This window comes from Myotis brandtii, unplaced genomic scaffold (assembly GCF_000412655.1).
Source record: "Myotis brandtii unplaced genomic scaffold, ASM41265v1 scaffold288, whole genome shotgun sequence".
Lineage (NCBI taxonomy): Eukaryota > Metazoa > Chordata > Mammalia > Chiroptera > Vespertilionidae > Myotis > Myotis brandtii.
Window position 1 is genome coordinate 46,341 of NW_005361006.1, and position 18,129 is coordinate 64,469.

At 36.9% G+C, this 18,129-nt stretch overlaps 1 long non-coding RNA gene across 1 annotated transcript in view; it reads right to left on the minus strand.

Moving 5' to 3' along the window:
* LOC106726585 overlaps positions 1–7,098 on the minus strand; it is an 11,733-nt gene extending 4,635 nt beyond the window's left edge. Inside the window, exon 1 of the long non-coding RNA XR_001362648.1 lies at positions 7,034–7,098. This is a non-coding gene — a long non-coding RNA (uncharacterized LOC106726585). The remainder of the gene's footprint in view (positions 1–7,033) is intronic.
* Positions 7,099–18,129: the final 11,031 nt, after the last annotated feature.

An 18,129-nucleotide genomic window follows, 5' to 3' on the forward strand; every position in this document is an offset into this window, starting at 1 on the left:
TTTTTAATTTTTTGAGGAAACTCCATACTGTTTTCCACAGTGGCTGCACCAGTCTGCATTCCCACCAGCAGTGCATGAGGGTTCCTTTTTCTCCACATCCTCGCCAGCACTTGTCTTTGTTGATTTGTTGATGATAGCCATTCTGACAGGTGTGAGATGGTACCTCATTGTCGTTCTGATTTGCATCTCTTGAATGATTAGTGACTTTGAGCATGTTGTCATATGTCTCTTGACCTTCTGTATGTTCACTTTCAAAAAGTATTTAAGTCCTTTGCCCATTTTATGATTGGATTATTTATCTTCCTTTTGTTAAGATATATGAGTTCCCTATAAATTTTGGAGATTAAACCCTTATTGGAGATAACATTAGCAAATATGTTCTCCCATGCAGTGGGCTCTCTTGTTATTTTATTGATGGTTTCTTTTGCTGTGCAGAAGCTTTTTATTTTGATGTAGTCCCATTTGTTTATTTTTTCCTTAGTTTCCATTGCCCTAGGAGGTGTATCGGTAAAGATATTGCTACGGCATATGTCTGATATTTTGCTGTCTATGGATTCTTCTAAGATTTTTATGGTTTCCCTTCTTATCCACTTTGAGTTTATTTTTGTGTATGGTTTCCCTTTTATCCACTTTGAGTTTATTTTTGTGTATGGTGTAAGTTGGTGGCCTAGTTTCATTTTACAATGGAGTCAAGACAGTCTCTTCAATAAATGGTGTTGGGAAAATTGAACAGATACATGCAAAAAAAAAAGCAATTGATTTTAAAGGATTGATTTTACCATGAAGACCACTTTGAGTTTATTTTTGTGTATGGTTTCCCTTTTATCCACTTTGAGTTTATTTTTGTGTATGGTGTAAGTTGGTGGCCTAGTTTCATTTTACAATGGAGTCAAGACAGTCTCTTCAATAAATGGTGTTGGGAAAATTGAACAGATACATGCAAAAAAAAAAGCAATTGATTTTAAAGGATTGATTTTACCATGAAGAATGGTGTGTCACTCCTGAAAGTAGGGTTTGTGCTTGTGCTATTCGTTCTCAGAATTATTTGGTTGGTAATCTAAATATGTTTCATTTTATTATGTTTCTAGAGCAATCTGTGGGAAAAATAGTTATCAATAAACTAGTTTCAAAGCATAATTGCAACACTAACCTTTTATTAATTTGTCCCGTGGAGGCAGTCTTATCTGTGTCATGCCCCAACCATTCTCTCACTGTGATAAGGAAGCATAGAAATCACACTTGTATATGAGTCCACTGAGACTTACTCTTCCTAAACACCCTGTGTTCTCTCATGTCTCTGTGGCTTTGCAATTACTGTGTCTCTACCTAAAAGACATTCCATACTTTCTCCATTTTAAGAAACGTATTTATCTTTCAAAACCTGTTATGAGTGCCATCTTTTAAGTGGAATCTTCTCCATTTTCTCTAATAAATTAAATAACAGTCTTTTCTAAACCACTACACCCTAGAGCTCATTTTATTGCATACAGACTGCATTCAGCAGTTGGTTTCCCACTATCTTCTGAACTACTGAAAGTCTGAGCCTGTTCACACTGCATCATCTTTGGAAGTTCTACCCTCAGTGCATAATAAACCTTTGAGAAATAATTGCTGGGAGAAAGTAAAGGAGGAAAGGAGTAAGGTAGTTAAAGAAAAAGTAAATGAATGAATATTGCAGGCATTAGGCAGTGCAGACTACCTCATTTTATTGTTCTTCCCTTCCTTGTGCTTTGCACATATTGCTTTTCATATTTTTATTTTATTTATTTATTAAAAATTGTGAATTTGTGGCAACTCTGCATTGAGCAAGTCTATTGGTATCATTTTACAACACAGTTTACTGAGTATTTTAAGCCCACTTCTCAGAAACTAGTTTCAAAGCATAATTGCAACACTAACCTTTTCTTTCAAAATATTGCTACTCTTTGACAAGGCACCTGGTCATTTAAGAGCTCTTTGGAGAGGCACAATGGGATTAATGTTGTTTTCATGCTCGCTAACACTACATCCATTCTGCAGCCTGTGGATCAAGGAGTAATTTTGACTTTCAAGTCTCATTATTTAAGCAATAAATAATGATTCCTCAGATGGATCTTGGCAAAGTAAATTAATAACTTTTGGAAAAAATTCACATTTTAGATGCCTTTAACAATATTAGTGACTCATGGGAAGAGGTCAAAATATCAGCATATACAGGAGTTTGGAAGAAGTTGATTCTAACCCTCATGGATGGCTTTGAGGGCTCAAGACTTTAGTGAGGAAATAACTGCAGATATTGTAGAAAGAGAAATAAAATTAGAAGTAGAGCCTGAAGATGTGACTGAATTACAATTCACCATAAAATTTTAATGGATGAGGAGTTGCTTCTTAAGGATGAGCAAAGAGAGTTGTTTCTTGAGAGATGAAATATATTCCTAGTAAAGATGCTGTGAAGAGTGTTGAAATGCCAACAATTTACATGTTACATACATTTAGTTGATAAGTCAGTGTCAGGGTTTCAGAGGAATAACTCTAATTTTGAAGGAAGTTCTACTGTGGATAAAATGCTATCAAACAGCATCATATGCTACAGAGGCATCATCAGTGACGTGAAGATTCAATTGATGCAGCAAATTTTATTGTTGTTTTATTTTATGTAATTGCCTCAGCTACCCCAACCTTCAACAACAACCACCCTGATCAGTCAGCAACCGTCAAACTGAGGCAAGACAATCCCCAGCAATGATATTTTAATTAAGCTATGTTCATTTTTTTTAGATAAAATACTATTGCACTCCTAATAAAGTACAGAATAATGTAAACAGGCTCTGGGAAATCAAAAGATTCATGTGACTCACTTTATTGCAACATTCATGTTATTGCTATAAAACCGAACCCACAATATCTCCAAGCTGCTTGTACAAACATAAGAGGATACCTGTTCCAATATTTGCACAATTGGATCTCTCACAACACCAAAATTTGGCCACAACATCTGAATTAATATAATTTTGAAAAAACTCATGCATTTCATGAAGTGCAGAACTTTAAGTAGCTGAATAAATCCTATCATGAGACAATCTGATAATGAAAACAAATCGACATTATAAAACCTGAATATATGGAATAAATATACATAGAAATTTTTACTATGGAAAAATATCAGCTAAAGAGTCAGAAAGATTAATAACATTTTAAATCTCTCCCTTGATTATTTTTATGTTGATGATTGCAATGGTAAATAAAAATACATAATTCTCTCACTGGGCATCATAGAGGACTTGTAACTAGTTTACAATCCATTTGAGGTGATAATACATATTGTGTTAGAGAATGATTTTGAATAAATTTCCAACTTGATGTAGAGGACAGAAAACAAGTCTTTATTTTTAGTCTTGAAGCAGTCATGTCTAGCTTGGCGAACAATCAGAAAACAATAACCCTCCATGGGACTCAACTACAACCAGAAATGGCTAAGAATCCTCCAATGACAATATTCATACACAAGAATATATTATCATGATTGAAGTCAAATGCAAAAATATTGAGAAAATGTTAATAAAGAAAAAATTTGAGCTATGGAGGCTAAATTAATAAAAAAATAAATTCTGAAGTGGTAGATGCCATGTAGAAACACAAACACAGAGGCCGTGGTTGGGACTGTGCTCTAATAGCTAGCCATTGATGGGCATGGCTGGTATCTCACAATGAAACAAAGCATTTCTGCATTCTGATGATGAGCACGTGATCACACCCCATAGAAATCAGTAATTGTCCCACAGCGTGACTTTCTGCAGGAGTTTCTGTTTATTTGTTTGTTTTTGTTAATCTTCACTTCAGGATGTTTTTGTCCATTAATTTTTTAGAGAGTGGAAGGGGAAGCAGGAGAGAGAGAGAGGGAGAGAGAGAGAGAGAGAGAGAGAGGGAGAGTCATTGATGTGAGAGAAGGACATCAATGGTTGCCTCTGGCATGGGCTGATGGGGTGGGGATCTAACATGCAAGCCAGGTACATGCAGATGCTCTAAGCACTGGGCAACACTGGCTTGGGCTCTGCAGCAGTTTTAACATGTACAGCTGATGTTCTGACCTGCACTAAGCCACTCCCCAGCCATGCGCCTTTGTTTACTCCCAGTGACTGGTGAATGCATGCGTGTACTAGATCTATTCAGTATATAAATTCAGTATATAAGTTAAATGACTGTAATACATATAGAAAACTTCCATGGAATTAAACTTTTCATACATAATTTTAAGTATACAAACGGGACTACATCAGTAAAAACAGGCAAAGTAACTAATTTGCCTACTTTTTAGCATACACATTTGGAAAACCTACTTTATGATATAACGGACTTTCAGCTTTAATGGACACTCTTTGCCCAAATTAGTTCATTATATTGAGGTTTTACTGTACTTAGAAATGAACATTTAGAAGATGATGGTTATCTTTGCATTGTTAGGTTGGCTATATATGAAGTTAGGGTCCAATTAACTTTTGCCACAGCTTTGTCCTCAAATATTTAAACAAACACTTTTTAGATTTTAAGAAATGCTTGCCTTCATGTGTGATAATATGCCAATGTTTCTTAAAGCAACCCCATCCAAATCTGAGTGCTGCTTTCAGGAGCAATGATGGCCTGTTGGGATACAGTGCTCGGTGAACTGATTTTTTCTTTGTTTGTTTTAAGGAAATGATAGCTGATGTTTATCTTACTAAACATTGAATTATTTTTTGTCATGCTTATGAAATAATCTCTTTTTGATGAGCTTCCATTATAGATCATGGTAACTGGGATGGTTTAATTAGCTATTTTGAGGCTATCATGCCACATACTTCCAGCACTTTTTTCCTTGGCCTAAAAACAAAAGAAAATACAGAAATTTAGATCTCAATTTAATGTAAAGCAGTTGACATCAAAGCATAAACTCATTCATATCAGTTACTCAACTCAAATTCAGCATTTGTGGGTAAAAACTTAACGGCAATTGCATTTCTTCTTCTTCCTCACACAGCCCCTTTTCTCAAGTATTTTCATTTTTTAACAAAATGCATTTTATTAAATCCTGAACTCTTCTGAATTCTTAGGCAACATAAGAAGGCTCATTTTAGGAAATTGTCAAATCCTGCTATTAACCTTTTTTCTGGGACCAGAATAAAAACATGCTAAGTGATAACACCTAAGGAAAAAAGTATCATAGAGATCATCATTCTTATTTAGAAAATTAGCAAACCTAAGTAATGGTAATCTTTGAACACATATATTTCAAGGAAAGTGTAAAATAGTTTTTTTTTCATAGCCTATTGTTGCAAAAGTTTCTTCTAGTACAATTTAATTTCCCCATACTAAGAATCAGAGAGAAAGCTATTATTAAAGAGAACTCCATTTTTACCAAATTCTATATAGTGTGCAACTGGATTCAGTAAAAAATGGAAATTACTATGACAATTCAAAAATTAATGACTCGAACCTATAAAATATAATGATATCTTTAAATAAATCAGTTCTTGAAAAATTAGGAATATTATAGTCTAGTTAAAAGATAAATGGCTGTGTCATCCATGAATACCTGTTCCTATGATTGCTGATGACCAACTATATAGATTTGACAGAAGCACATTATTTTATTTATTTTGTACAGTTCTTCTGTAGCCAGTCTTTTCAATCTATAGATGAAATTAATTATAATTTCTGTAGTGAGATGTTCTAACTATATTCTGAGAAATTCACATTTCTGAGCTTACTTTAAGATTGTTGAGCTAGTCAGAGAGTAATTTCTTGAAAGGGCACTAGTCAATTGGAAAGGATCTTTCCTGAGTAAAGAGCTTTATACCTAATGATGGCTTATCCATCAGAGGGAAATACCATGGTGAGAACATCATCGTTTTTGTCAATAGTATTCATCTCCTAACCTAACCATAAAATTCATATCCACTGAGTGCGCAGAATCTTTTCATTAAATGTTGTGTGTCATATTCAAGCCCAAGTATCACTGCTTAGGGGCTCCTCTGTCAATCAAGTGTGGCCCCCAAGGAAGAGATTCAATCACTCTCATTTTGTATTTTGTAAAAATTTAAAATTCTAATTGTTTGGGGGCATCAAACAGCTCATAAATTCTTTGCATGAGAGAAAGCCTGGTGAACAGTTGCAGAAAATATTCAGGATTTATCATGTCTGGAAAAGTGACAACTATAAGGTGGGACATTGCTAGAACCTTTATTGGTGGAACAAGGAAGAGAACAGAAGGGCACTTAATCCCAAGGTTAATGTATCACACCAGCTCAAGGGTGCCATTCATGTGCAAATGGTGTTTCTGATGCTCACATGAGATTGCCATTGGGATCGCCCTAAATTCCTGAAACAAGAGAAGATCTATGCAGGGGAGTGGTGTTCCTTTGAGAGCCATGGTAATCAGAAGAGAGAAAGATTCCAGCTACACTTTAAATAGCAGGTGCTTCCCACATTTTCAGCCAAAGCTTCAGAAACCTTCCCCCCACCTCCCTTCTCCCGAGTTCATTTTGTATTTTCTAATGCCTGAAGCTAGAGCTAGAGAGGTAGGGTAAGGCACAGCTCTTAAGCTGTATCCTTAATACATTCAGCTTTTCCAAGGCAGCAAAAGGGGGCGGGGCTGAGGTGGAGACAAAAGAGCTCAGTTTCACTTCTGACTTTGTCCCAAATTCTTCACTGCCCTGGTAAATTCCTGTACATCCATTTTCTTTCTTCTCCATAACATGGAATTACAAGGCAGTGTTAGTGTACAATACTTCTTAGCAATTGAAAGCACTATAAGCATATAAGATGTTATGAAATGAATGTCATTTTTTTTTAATTTAAAAGGTTCACTTATGATCATTGTTTTGGATATTCTGAATACATAATTGTTCCACTTCTATGGGAACGTATGCACAGGTGACCCAGAGCGCCTCATTTGGATATACCAATACAGACGTCAAAGGGTACTTACTATTAATTAATTAGGCCGAGCTTAACCAAAACTAAGAAGAGAGAAGACACAGGGGGCAAACAAATGCAAGAATCACACAGGTTTATTTACCAGAGAGCTGATGGGTTTCAGTCCTTGGCAGGCCACCCGGAGACACTCGCTGACAGAGACACACGCTGACAGAGACACACGGAGGTCGTCAAGTACGCAGCTGCAAGGTGCTCGGTCTCTTGACACGAAGAGAGGCCTCTAACAAGTCTGGGCTCAGAAGCAGAGCAGGAAAGGCAGTTTCCAGGAGCAAAGGAGAGCGTCTTGTCTGTGGAGGGCAGACAAGCGTCTAACTGCTGCTGTGAGAGTCCTTCTTTTATGCCCGATGGGTGGGCTTCTTCAGTGTCTCATATCAGTGTGCTCCGGTGGCCTTCTGGGCTTATCAGGATACACACGCAGGAAGTTACAAGTTGTTTGTCAGGAGTTACAAGTTATTTGTCAGGAGTTAACACGCAGGGAGTTACAAGTTACTTATCAGGGTCACACACACACACACACACACAAATTAAGTTCCTCTTCTAAGTAAAGTTTAAAATTCACTCTAATAAAAAAATGAAATTTGATTATGCTAACTTATACTAACTAAACTTATTACTATAACAATAACTTATGTCAATATTTTTGTCGTGTGACTTTTAGACAAGGTAGTGATGTTCAAAGGTAGGAGTCTTTTGTTTGTTTCTATCCACAGTCTTCTACCTCTGAATTGTGAACTTCATCAATAGCTGCTAATTAAGGAAAATTCTCCTCAGCCTTTTAATGTAATATTCAATTAAATCAGCATTCATAAGAAAATACTCAAGGTTATATTCTGTTACAAGATGGGATTGTTGGCTCATTAATTTTCCTCTTCAATATAATCTTTTCATAATGATACCGAATTTTTGGACTGGAACCCGGATTCTTTGTCCACTGGAATCGAAAAATGAATCCACGGACAGAAGGTGGAGATTTATTGAAGAATAGATACAGACTCCCACGTGAGGAGAGGGAAGAGCCCCATGAAATTAACTCCCACTTAGGGAGGGGGAAAGGGTCCCACTGAGTTCTTTTTCCCCATGGCTTATAAAGGCTGCAGTTCCTGTGTCCTGATATCCCCTCTGATTGGTCAATATTCCCCTTTGAGTTGGTTACTATAGTGATTCCTGAGGCCCTCCTCCCTCATAGTCCTTCCATTTCTCTGGGCTTTCTTGTCTTCCATCTGAATGAAGGGCTTCCTTCTCTTTATTTTATAAATATAGACCTTTCTTGACTACTGCCAGTTCCCTTGTCTTATGCAAATGCAACTGTTGCTGCTCCCTTGTCTTATGGAGATGAAACTGCACGTGGCTTTCTCGTGTTATGGAAATGTACCTTCTCCCAGTCTGCAGCCTCATGCTTTTCCATGGACCCCAATTTTAAAAAATCCCTAAACCTGCCTATGTTCCCTCCAAATTCCTGCTTCAATAATTGGACCCTGGAAGTCTAGTTTATCTGAAATCTGAAGGGTGTGAAGTAACAAGTTTGGATTTTTTTTTTTTAATTAAAATACTAATTTCTTCTCCACAAACACCTAGCTCTGTGATCATAGAAAATGTTTGCTTCCTCTTAACTTTTTACTTCCGTCTTTCAAATCAGCACTATAATGCATTTACACTTACTTCATTTTTAAAAAGTATTCACTCTCATGTCCAACCATGAACACGGAACCTTTAAGAGATTAATCCTATTACTGAAGGAAGCTATAGAGCAGTGATGGCGAACCTATGACACCCGTGTCAGAGGTGTCACACAAACTCATTTTTTGGTTGATTTTTCTTTGTTAAATGGCATTTAAATATATAAAACAAATATCAAAAATATAAGTCTTTGTTTTACTATGGTTGCAAATATCAAAAAATTTCTATATGTGACACGGCACCAGAGTTAAGTTAGGGTTTTTCAAAATGCTGACATGCCGAGCTCAAAAGGTTCGCCATCACTGCTATAGAGGATAAATAAAATACATAAAAGTATTGTTTAAAGACATAGGAGAGCAGCCATGGCAGGCAGCAGTTGGACGTACCCCCGGGGAGCCCCCACTCCCTCACTTTTTGTCTTTCCTCAGAACGTGTCAATCACATTAAACATGGTACCCTGAAGATGTGGGCAGCCAAACTAGAAAAGGAGTCTGGAGTTCAGAGCCTCTAGGGTGGCTAAACTTAAGGGGAATATCACTAGAGGCAGGGAACCAAAAAGAAGTAATTTGTAGGCAATTCCCCCACTTTAGAAATTGTCCAATACTTAACTGTTTGTGCAAGCTGTGACTCCTAAAAACAAATGGAGCACTTCATCTGAGGAGCTAAAATTCTGAGAAAATATTTGGCAGCCACGCTACTAAGAAGTTAGAATTCAAGACTAGCCATGGAGGCACAAAAAGAAAAGAAGAGAAACAAAGGAAGGAAGGGGGGAAGGGAGGGAGGGAGGGAGAAACTTGCTATTTCTGATGCTCAATTTTAAATTCAAAGGTTCCAAAGAAACATACAATAAAATAAATATTCTTCTTCACACAGAAAAGCAGGAGTTCTCTAAGCAATTTCTGTTCTCTGATCACTCAAGTGTCAGGTGCCCCAAAGCAGTACACTGTCAACATTGAATTTACCAAAACTAATTTTAAATTTTAAAATGTCATTTCAATTTACCTTTCTCAACTCAAAATTATGTGCAGAAAAAGACATTTTGTTTGCCTAAGGAACAGGTCACTGGAACCTTGCAAAATCCCTTTGAAAGGTAAAAATTGTTTTATATCTGGGGAATCCAATATTTATTTGAGCTAGCAGAGTAGTCTAGGGCATAACAATGAAATATTTGGTTCAAACTGTGTTAAATAAAAAGAGAAATAAAATACACATATGGGAATCTCTTTGAACTTTTTATTTAAGGATATGACTTTCACAGGTATTTCTTATAGTTCTTGTTTCTCTTACATCAACTCAGTAACTAACTAATCAATGTCCTAAATGAATAACACAGGCTCTTTGTGAAATAGTAAGCCACATGAACCTATGCTCCTCAACAAATATTTTTTTTGGCATTTTTTCCTAAATCTTTGATGCAGAAAACCATTTTTATTGTATCAAGATTGAAATTACCAATATAGGTTATTTCACTCTAAAGAATTTTATGAATGGAAAAGACCTTAGAAATTTCCTTGTTCCATACACTTGTTTTTTATATTAGAGACATTATGTGAAATAGGTGAGCTCTGTTAATGAAGCTCACATAGTTTCCCATGATAAAATTAGAACATAATTATTTTATTTAAATTATAAAAAAGATTATTTTTCAATTAAAGTTGATATACATTATGTTAATATCAATAATACAGTCCAGTGATTAGACATTATGTCACTTTTTAAGTGACCACCCTGTTAACTCTAATAGCCATCTGACATATAGTTATTACAGTATTATTGACAATACTTATTGTACTGTATTTTACATCCCTGTTACTATTCTGTAACTACCGATTTGTACTTTTTAAAGGCTTCACCTTTTTCACCTTTCCCCCTGACACCCTTCCCATCTGGCTAACTTCAAAATGGTCTCTGTATCTCTAAGTCTGTTTCTGTTCTGCTTGTTCATTTATTTTGTTTTTTAGATCTATTTTGTCTGGTGTAAGTACTGCTGCCTCTTCTATATAGCATATGTAAGGGTCTTGTTTTGTTATCCATTTAGCCTCCATATGTCTTTTGATTGGAGCATTTAATCCATTAGCATTTAAATTAATTTTTGACATATATGTATATACACTTTGTTTTAATAGCTCAATTTATGTTTCTTTTCAGATTTAACCCATTGGAATTAATAATTATTCAAAGTGTTTACTAGTATACATTTTGGGGGGATACCCTGTATTTATTGCCATTTTATTAATCATAGTTTTCTTCTCCTCCTCCTCCTCCTCCTCCTCCTTCTCTTCTTTGTCTTCTTCTTCTTCTTCTTCTCCCCTTAAAAGACCCTTTAACATTTCTTATAATCCTGGTTTGGTGTTGATGAACTCCTTTAGATTTTTCATATCTGGGAAGCTCTTTATCTGTCTTCAATTCTCAATGACAGTTTTGCTGAGTAGAGTAATCTTGGTTGTAGGGTCTTGTTTTTTTTATTATTTTGAATATTTCTTACCAATCTCTTTTGGCCTGCAAAGTTTTTGTTGAGAAATAAACTTACAGTTATGAGAACTCCCTTGTAGGTAAGTAACTGCTTTTCTCTTGTTGCTTTTAATATTCTCTTTTTGTCTTTAGCTTTTGGCATTTTAATTATGATGTGTCTTGGTGTGGGCCTCCTTGGGTTCATCTTGGTTAGAACTCTCTACATTTACTGGGCTTGTATGTCTATTTCCTTCACCAGGTTTGGGAAGTTTTCTGTTATTATATTTTTCAAATAGGTTTTCAACTCCTTACTCTCTCTTTTCCTTCTGGCACCCCCATAATGCTAATATTGCTTAAAGTTGTTCCAGAGGCTCCTTATATTACCCTCATTTTTTGGATTTGTTTTCCCCATTTTGCTGTCCTGATTGGGTATTTTCTGCTTTTTTATGTTCCAAATCTCTGATTTGAGCCTCTGCTTCATCTACTCCATTATTGACTCCATGTAATGTATTCTTCATTTTAGTTAGTGTATTTTTCATTTCTGACTGGTTCTTTTTTATGTTTTCTATCTCTGTTATTAAGTTTCTTATCTCTTTGTTGAAGTTCTCACTAAGTTCATTTACTTTTTCCCTAAGTTCATTAAGCACCATTATAAGCAATATTTTGAATTCTCCATCTACTAGATTGCATGTTACCAGTTTATTTAGTTCTTTTCCTGATTTTTGTTCTTTTTTTAATTTTATTTTTCATTTGGGACACGTTTCTTTGTCTCCTCAGTTTGGTTGCCTCTGTGTTTGTTCTTATATTAAGTAGAGCTGATACATCACCCGGGCTTGGTAGAGTGGCCTTCTGTAGGTGTCCTATAGAGTCCAGTGCCATAGCCTCCCTGATCACTCTAGCTGGTCACTCCAGGTATGCCCCCATTGTGAGCTGTGTACACTCTCCTGTTGTACTTGAGTCTTGATTGCTGTGGCGCCTAAATAGAAGGGTTTTATCCCCAGGCCGATTGGCTTCAAGAACTGGCTATGACCATCTTTGAGGATCAGCTATGCAGAGACTGATGCCCATGGAGCAAGACTTACTTCAGCGGGGCTTTGATGCTTGCTGAGTCTGCCCCTTGACAGTGTCCATTGTGGAGGAGGTTGAGTGATGCTCTGACATGGTCTGAAGGTGTTCATCAGGTACATTGGCTGTGGGGCCTCCAAAGAAGTGCAGTCCAAGGCCAGCTGCCACTTGTATCCTGCTCGGGACCACCTGGCATGAGCTTCAAAGCGATTGTCAGATGGCTGCTGCTTTTGCTGGGATTGGAGGTACCCAGGAGAGGCCAAGCTGTGAGCCAAGTTTGGCTTCCACTAGTGCTAGGGCTGGGGCCATTTAGCAAGAGGTATGGGAAACCCCAAGATGCTGTTTTTTGTGTGTGTTTTTTGAGAGATTTTAGGAAACTCCAAAGCATGAGCCAAGAATTGGCTGTGTGGAAAAACCACTGGAAATGGTTTGGGTTGGGCCCAAAGTTGTGTGGGACAGGGGCCTCAGGTAACCACCAAGGCTGGGCAGACAGTGTAAGCCAGGTTAATGAAGACTCAGGTATGCTACCTACCTGCAGGCTCTGTGGGGGGTGGGCCCAGGAAAAGGAACAATGACCTCTGTCAGAACTGCTGTCTGGGTGAAGGCTGGCCCTCCAGGTCTTTCCCTGATGCCAGACAATTCAGTTTCTACTTGTATGCTCCTGGTGCTCCAGAGCTGGAGCTCAAGCAAGTAGTTCCTATAAGTCCATGTGCGGGACCAGCTTGTTCTGTGTCTCTTCCTCACTTACCAATCTCAATGTGGCTTCCTCTTTATATTCTTAGTTATAGGACTTCTGTTCAGCTAGATTTCAGGAGGTTCTATATGGTGGTTGTTGGATAGTTAGTTGTAATTTTGATGCAGTTGTGAGAGGATTTGAGTACCGCCATCTTGACCAGAACTAGAACTTGATTTTTGACCACTAATTTTTCTTTTTCTTTTTCCAATGTGTTACTGCACAACCAACATAAAACAGTACCAAAATAGAACTCAAGCACATTCCATTTAAGCTCTTCTCCCATATTGAAATTCTACATTACATTTTACATGAAGAACTACAACCTCAGCAAGTAGTTCCCTTGTTAACAGAAATTCTAAAAGCCACTAATTTAAGTAAGAATTGAAGGGTTTCAGAAGAGACAGTTTGTATATTTAAGTAAGAACTGTCTCATCACCATTAGGAGTAGCTTGATAGAATAGAAGGGTGATGAAATTTTAGATGGGGAACATTTTTAAGGCTCAGTGTGGGAAGTCTTTAATACAGGTTCCAATCATGTGGACATTTTTGTGTAAGTGCAGCATCTTAGCTTTGATAAGCCATATATTTCTTGGAATATCTCCAACACTTTGGGCTGGGCTCTGAGTTAGTGCTGGGAGGCAATTTGTTACCCATATGGCAGGCCAAAAAGTTTTAATAGTAAACTGCTGAATATTTCATCAGAAATGAAAAGCATTGACTTACCTGGGTCGTACTGATCATCTTTTCCACCTCGATCACCATGGAAATTACACAGAAAGTCACTGTAGAATGATTGGTAGTGAACATTGCCTGTTTTGGAGGGCATGGCTGGAGTTCAATCTCAAAATCACACTCTCCTTTATTTCTTCTTTCTCTCCCCCTCCCCCTTTGGCTGTAAGCTTATTACCTCACTAAATTGAAAGTCTGCTCTGATAAGGCACATCCTCACTTTATTTTATCATTGCCTGGCCACACCCCCAATTCACTACTCTTGCTCTGCATCCACAGACTTGACTTTACCTGTGGAATTTGTCTTGTACATTGTGACCCTAACTATAGAGTTGAACAGATCGCTGTGTATGAATGAATCAATACTAAACCTGTTTTTGTTTGTTTGTTTTTCATTTCTTCTTTCTTGTTTTCTTTCCTCTTTTATGGAGTAAGAGCCCGTGCTGTTCTATCTATGTCTGCGCTAAATTCTGGAGATACTAAGAAGGAAGATCTAGTCCCTACTCTCCCAGAACTCTGAGCTCCCTTGAGAACACTTGGGAAGGCAAAGCAGTGAGCGCAGTGGCAGGAGACACAGATAAGCCTTATGTGCAAGGAAACTGCAAAGAGTAAAGAGCGGACACAGCACAGAGTCTGAGGGAGTCAATGAGAGACAAGGACCTGATTGTAGTGGCTGTTCTCAACTGAGAACCTGAGCCCAAAGGGATGACATATTTGTAAAAGGCCCCTCAGCACCTAAGGGGTTGAGCCATCTCTCAAACTCCACCTGACTACAAATTCTGCCCTTTAGAAATACCACATTACCTCTACATATCCACTTGTAGCAACACCCTGTCTTTGCTTTCAGTCTTATTTCTTTCCATCCTTTTGACAGCCTGACAGTTTTATTGAGATCTCCGTTACTACAACCTCAAATTCCTAGGCTTGCTTTTTCCTGTTATGACCTCATGATCTTAAATTAAAAATTAGGATTAAAATTCCAAAACAAGCAACATTATTTGCATTCATAATCCCTGGTTTTCATTGTCTTCATCACCATCTCTCCAAGTTGAAGCTCACTGGCACATCTCATCCACACAGCCAGTAAATCCAGGGGCCCTTCAGTTGAAGGTGGGAGGAGCTGCATCCCTTCCTCATCTATCACCCTGTTATTTGCTTACTCCCTGCAGTGTCCGCTGATTTGATAATCACTAGTGGAAAGCTACGGTGTAAGGTTTATATACCTGAAACCATTTTACAGATGAGGGCACCGGAGGCTAACTTGTCCAAAAGAGAAAGTGTTGGGAAAGAAACTTGAACTTTAGACTTCAACTTTTGTGTTCTTATCACTACACCACAAAATTTAAGGTTGAGCTTTACATCTTCTCAGTCTTTGCTCCTATCTAGTTCTCATGTTGCAAAATACCCTCAAAAACATATTTTGAGAGACAAGGTTGTAAAATCTATTGATCTCAGTCTTAACTCTGCTGCACAAGATAACTAGTTTCAAAAACAACAACAATAAAAAAGGCAAGATAAAACAATGCGCTCTTGAGAGACAAAGCAATCATCAGAACTCAATTCATATATGTCACAGATGTAGAAACTGATAGGTGATTTAAAGTAACTATGATCAATATGTTAAAAAATAATAAATAATAGTAATAACTTGACATAAAAAATATGTATATATAACCTTAGTCTTATAATGAGAAAACATGAGACACACACAAATCAAAGGATAGTCGACAAGATACCTGAAAAGTATTCTTCAAAGTATCAAGGTTATGAAAGCTAAAGGAATACTCAGGAACTGCCTCTATTAGTGCACTAAGAAGACATACAACAATGAATACAATCAGGCTTCATGTATTAGATTCTGAAATAGTAAACTACATTAGTGGAAATCTGTTGAAAAATGAATAAAGTCTATGGTTTAGTTAATAATGTAATTCCTATGTTCTGATAATTATAATGTGTAGAATCTTAACATTAGAGGAAGCTGAGTGAAGAGTATTTGGAAATTCCTTATACTGTCTCCACAATTATTTAAGTCTAAAACATTTCAAAATAAAATGTACCCTACTGCCTATTAATACAAGTTGGGGCAAAAGTAGATTTACAGTTGTGAGTATGCAAAACACAGAACATATTCCTGTATTATTATTATTTATTAATTATTGTATTATTTTCCATACTCACAACTGTAAACCTATGTTTGCCATATGCTGCATTCATCTATATCAGCGGTTCTCAACCTGTGGGTCCCGACCCCTTTGGGTGTCAAACAACCCTTTCACAGGGGTCGCCTAAGACCATCAGAAAACACATATATAATTACATATTTTTTTGTGATTAATCACTATGCTTTAATAGTGTTCAATTTGTAACAATGAAATTGGGGGTCACCACAACATGAGGAACTGTATTAAAGGGTGGCAGCACTAGGAAGGTTGAGAACCACTGATCTATATAGTCAACAAATATTTATTGAATGTCTGGTGTATTCTGGACATTTTACAAGGCACTAAAGAAATATTTCATAGCTTCATGGTATTTATAATATACCAAGTAAGAAAGATAATATGCAAACACACTATTAGATATTTTGTTACAAGTTTTAAATTAAAGCTAGACTATAGCATGACAAGTATTATATGGGACTTTACCTTAGAACAATGGTAGTCTGCAAGCACATTACTATGTAAGCAATCTCAGAGGTAAGAAAACAAAAACAAAAACACAAATTAAAATGCTTGAATCACATGGTTCATTAAAAATCAATTTAAAGCACACAGGACTAAGCAGTGGGAAAGAGATGGGGCACCTTAATATACTCAAGATAGAGTGCAGAGGGCTGGAAGGACCACACTATCTGTGCTACCTTAATTCTTTGTATATACCATTCCTATGTCCTGTCTGTCCCTCAGCCACATCACCTTCCCCGTTGGTGATATTTTTAGGAGAACCAGAATTGAGGTTGAAACAAAGGAGTTCACAGACAGAGCATCTTCTGTAGAAGATGCCAGTGACATTCTTGTTCTGTCAGGGAGACACAGGGACAAGTATGCTTGGCCACATCAACTGTAACTTTTCAATCAACTTATTCGAACAGCATGGACTTCCTTTTGTGCTTGAGCAGAAAGCATATGGGACCAAAATGGGTGTGACCAGTAGGTATCCAAATTAAGGCCTCATGAATATGGAGCACTTCATATGTCTTTATATTTAGAGTATTCTTAATGAATACTTCTTACATATGTAGTATCTACTATGCATCATGATATTTAGAATATAATAAATATTTATTATCCAGGTGCCTCATGAATTTAGGTATTTTCAGTCCTTCCATCTCTTCCTACCTATGTGCACTCTTCATAACCCTCTCCTCACTACTACACTTGGCTTCTCCAGAAATAAATACGAGGTAGGGAAAAGAAAAAAAAAAGAGAGAGGTTAGAAATGATATGATTAGCAGAGATGTAATATGGTATTGGTATATTTAGGAAACCAAGTTGCCCAAATGCTTTCTCTCATGAGATGCTTTTGAGTGTTCTTCAAAGACCCCTCTATGTTACTAGGTAATGCATACCTGTAGTTGTTTACATGACTGACAGTAATAGCCCTTAGGCCAGAGGCTCAGGGGACTCTTTTTTGGAGGATGCCTCCACACAATCCTTTCAGGAGCAGACTCTCCCAAGATGGGATCCTTTATAGGGTCAATGCCTAAACTATGAGGAACAATAAGTTCACTCATTTCTTGGCAGAACAGTTTGGCCCATTTCTTCTATTCTGCAATGAGAGGCTATTTTCAGAATGATGTATATAAAAGTTGCTATATTCCTATATTGAAGCCCAAATTCAATAAGCTAGAAGCAAACCAGTTCAAGCCTACCTTCCCAGGAAACAACATACTGCACTCTCCAAAGAATTTCTCACTGTTGGAATCTAGCCAGGAGAAGAATGAAATAAGGGTTCTAAATCTTGCTTAACAATCTCTTGGCCTCCCCTTCACTGATGGTCTGGCCTTTGCTAATACTCCTAACTGAAAAAAAAAAAACAACGTTGAATTTAATATATACATACTTAACATCACACACTATCACTATTTTTTCTCACTGTTTCTTTTACTACTGGTTAATCCACCACAAACTGATGAATCCATCACTTATATAATTGATAGATATTTTTCCAGGTTGCCAGTTAAAACAAACAAACAAAAGTATGTCTTAATGAAAAAATATCATGTTTATTTTCTCTAAATATTTTGTTTCTGTTTAGCTAAAGTATATTGCATTGCCATCTATTTGTTTCCAGATCATTTTAATAAACATCTATAAAGCTACCCACATTTCCCACTCTCATAAAGATAAATCAAGAAGCTCAGTAGTGATGCTAAGAACTTATTTTTTTTTAATTTTAATTTTTCATGGTATAGTCTCCTTGGGATACTATTCAGGCTAAGTTTCCAATGATGAGGAGGTTTGTGCCTCCATTGAGACAAAGCCAGGAGGTAATATGATAATGTAATTTTACCCAAT